Source organism: Elephantulus edwardii, unplaced genomic scaffold (assembly GCF_000299155.1).
Source record: "Elephantulus edwardii isolate Elephantulus edwardi_28Jun2011 unplaced genomic scaffold, EleEdw1.0 scaffold00380, whole genome shotgun sequence".
Lineage (NCBI taxonomy): Eukaryota > Metazoa > Chordata > Mammalia > Macroscelidea > Macroscelididae > Elephantulus > Elephantulus edwardii.
In genome coordinates, this window is record NW_006400130.1 from 730,081 (window position 1) to 734,358 (window position 4,278).

Consider the following 4,278-nt stretch of genomic DNA (forward strand, 5'->3'; position numbering starts at 1 on the left):
TTCTTCCATTATTTATATCTTCCGTAGCTGTTCAAATAACATCACATCAACATATTTTTCTATCTAGGGTATTCATTGGATTTACTTTTTTTAGGAGAAGGGTTATTTTGGGATTTGTTGGTTTTGGTGGTTTTTTTTTCATGATGTTTGAGGCAGAGTGTTGTTTTCTTTACATTATGTGAGTCTTTTCGTAGTAGATGTTAGGTTGTTGTAACTATATAATGCCACAGAGTATGTCACTATTATGTGAAGAACCTGTATATAGATTCCCCCTTCTTGTTTTCCCAAAGCAGAATGACTGTTGCCCTCCAGAAACTTTGGCTTCACCTGACCTTTTCCACTTTACCTTAAGAAATTTCATATGATGTAGCTAGACAACCATGTTCTAGGTAAATGTTACTCTCTTCTCTACTCTATGAAACAATTCAGTAACAGCTCTTTGAGTCCATTCTTACACCAGTAGCAAGTGATGCCTTAACAGGATTTTGGATATTGGTGAAAGGAAACTGACTAACATGGTAGTTGGAGGTAAGATCTGATGATGGAAATTCCCCAGTCCAAGGGGTATGGCCTGAACTCTCTGCAGGGCTCTGCCCTTCCTGGGAGCTGGGTTATGAAAAAGGGAGTGTAATTCCTTCACTTATCTGTGAAAGGAAAAAGTTCATGGCCTCTTTTAAATCAGGTTGGATGACTGGCAGTTCTCTGTCTATGTACTATTCCAGCTATTTTTTTTTTTAAATCATCCTCAGAAGTATTTTGTTTGCATGTAGTATTAACTATATTGTTTGATAATTTCACATTTTAATGGTTCACTTTTCTAGAAAATGGGAACAAATATATATATCTTTCAGTCAGCCAATTTCCTGCCACAATTATTATGTTAAGATTCATTCAGATTTAATTGAAAACTCTTTGTCTTATATAATCTCTGAGACAGTACCTAGGACATTTCCTGGTGCTGGTATCTTACAATGTTGTTATTGTTGTTAAGGGCCATAGAGTCGCAGGTGACTCATAGGGACCCTATGAAGGAGAGTCCTCGATGCTTGGGTACCTTTGTTCCTCTCTCCAGGTTCATAGGGTATCTGGAGGCAAGCCATTATGGAAGTGGATGCCACTCCTCCTTCCAAGCTTGTTTTAATCGTGGAGCTCCACCCCACTCTCTGTCCACATTGGATAGCCAAGCATTAACACATTTGACACACCAGTGTCATGGTGTTCAGCCTCACAGCAACCAAAAGTGAATGCGGTATGGCAACTTGTACACCAGGGCTATATGACCTAGAGGAATGTCTGAACAAAAACAATCAAAGACTTGACTTTTGACTTGAAGCCCTGTGCTGCCGCCTTATATTACCAGGAACTAATATTATCACTTATTTTTGCTCAATTGATTTGAAGTATTAGATGTCATCAAGGAGTTGACTCCATCTCTTAGTTAGCCCGTGAAACTTGCCATATCCTGCACCGTTGTGACTATCTCTCATATGCTTAAACCCATTGTTTGCCATTGTGTCAATCCATCATGTTGAGAGTCTTCCATTTTCTCTAATCCTCCAATTTTTCCAACATGATGTGCTTTTCCAAAGACTGGATCATCCTGAAAACACACACAATGGATGTGGGACAAAATTTCACCATGATTTCCTTGTAGGAGCATCCTGGTTTCACTTCCTCTACGACAAACCTGTGTATATTTTGGCTGTTAGTGAGATAGTCAATGTTCTCCTCCAACACCACAATTCAAAAACAGGTGTTGTTTTTTTCCCCCTGTAATCTTAATTATTGTCTAATTATCACAAGTGTAGTAATTGAAAATACTATGACATGGATCATGCACATTTTAGTATTTAAATTAGTTTTTTATTCCTCTTTAGCACTTTGGAGACTTCCTTGACATCTCAATGCATCATGTCTTTTTTCTTTTCTTTTGTTTACTAAACTTGGACCAGCACCTTTTGTTTTTTTACACATAGTTCACAAATCAAAATATAACCAATAATTCCATATCAAGATTGGTAGACATATCAAATTTTATTTCACAACTGCCACATGTATTTCTTCCTCTCTGACATATATGGCACCAATCCAAGTTTGCTATGTTTATTATGATTCACTTCCTTTTGTTGTTGTGCTTTCTTCATGATATGCTGTTCCTTTATCTAAGTGTAGATTGATTTTAGTAGATGCTGGTGATGAACTATACGTTTTATCTGAGGATGATATTGAAATTTCTTCTTCCGTTTCTGATTATAGTCTGTGGCTACTTTTTCTCATGATTAAGCACACCTCGTTTATCAGAAGTATTAGCTTTCCATAAACAAATGTTCATTTCATTAGATACACACATATTATACTTACTCTCAAACATCCATTTTACAGAAATAACATGTTACATTCACTTTGTGTGATATACTTTCCTGCTTTGTCTTTTGTCCACAGGAAAAATTCTAATAGATTTATCAAAACTAACAGAAACAAAATTTTTCCCACTGGGAAAGTAATCCACTGCTGATACATGATCCATATGGATCATTACAGGAATGTCAAGGGCATGCTTATAAAAGTGTATAAGCTGTGATCTTCATTTGCTGCAATAAAAAACACACTTTTAAAAGATTTCAATAGATTGTATTAGTTTTCATATCTAAGATAATCTTTTTCAGAGGAATAGCTTGCCCCGAATCATATAATATTTTATTCCTATCAGAAGCACTACTACCTAAGAGAAGGGTCTCAATTGGGTTAAATATAATGATATCTATACTTGTCAAATCCCTAGGTCATTGAACATATAGGATTAGTTCTTTGTTCACCTCATATGTCCATTGCTGATCACATGTGACAATAGCTTCTTTCCAGTGATGATCAATTCCACTATGCACTTGTTGTTGTTAAGTGTTGTCGAGTCATAGGTAACTCATAGCGACTCTATAAACAAAAGACCTGAATGCTTGTATAATTTTCATCTTGTTGTTGTTATGTGCTGTTGAGTCATCTGTGACTCATAGCAACCCTATGCACTATAGTCCTAAACCCTGCTCTATCCTATGCCAATCTTTTCCTCTCTGACACACCTATCCCTCTAACCCCAGTCACTAAATTAATTCATCTTATCTTTTTTCTAGGTTCATAAGGTTTCTAGATGCAATATACGCTGTTTCCCAATATTGTGTGCAATGACTTCTTCTTCTCCATAGCCTGATCCATGCATTTTCCACTGTTTTACAGTTTTGTCATCTCAAATGGTAAAAAAAAAAAAATAGTCCCACAAAAGTAAGTACATATTCCTTGTAGAAACTCTTCGTGTCCTTGTAATGTATGGGTACATATTCTTTTAATCAAATTCCATATTCTAAACTTTCCATCACATGCCCCAAAAAGAACAGTAGCTCTTTGGATGATTTGTCAAGCAATTGTCTCCATCTCAGTGATCATCCTGGAAGGCAAAGAATGGTTTTTCAAATACTCATTCCAGTTTGGTGGCACCTAAAGCTCTTACGTATTCTAGGAAGCTCTGGTGGCCTAATGGCAAGGAGCTGCAACTACAATCCCAGAGGCACATGGTTTGAATCCACCAGATGCTCTGCCAGGGAAGGAGGGACAATCTCCTCCTGTACCAGTCAGATCTGATTTGATGGCACAAACACTAAAATAATAAAATAATAATTTTAAAAAAAGCTCTTACATATTCTCATAGAATCTCAAAAGGATGCAAAGTAGGATCATAGTTTTTTGGAACTCTCTGTGTGTCCAATTTAGTTTCATAGAAAGTTGTCCTGTTCTCACTCAGCATTTTCACTTTAACCTTGGAGGCTCATACTCCTCAACTCTGCAACATTTTTTGCCTCCTGACTCCTGTCTCCATTACCACCTCCAGTCTTTTGATTTCTTGACTGCTATTACAGTGGTTAATGATTGTGAATCCAAGGAAAATGAAACCATTGACAACATAATCTTTTTTCCATCTAATATGATGTTACTTATTGGTCCAGAGGTGAGAAATCTTGTCTTCTTGATTTTGAGATGTAATCAGTAGGGAAGGCTTTAATCTTGATCTCTTGTACCAAGTGTTTAAAATCCTCTTCATTCTTTGCAAATAAAGTTGTGTCTTCTACATAATCAAAGTTGTTGATGAGTCTTCCTCTAAGCCAGATACTCCAACTTTCCATGAATCCCAAAAAGGTGATATCCAAAGTGTGACTCTGGAATAAATATGCTACAACCCAGAAGAAATGCTGTGAGAAGGGTGTGTGTGTGTGTGTGTGTGTGTGTGTG

General features: G+C 36.7%; 1 pseudogene; it reads right to left on the reverse strand.

The window, feature by feature from the left end:
• Window positions 1-2,039: 2,039 nt before the first annotated feature.
• LOC102871352 overlaps window positions 2,040-4,278 on the reverse strand; it is a 133,932-nt pseudogene continuing 131,693 nt past the window's right edge.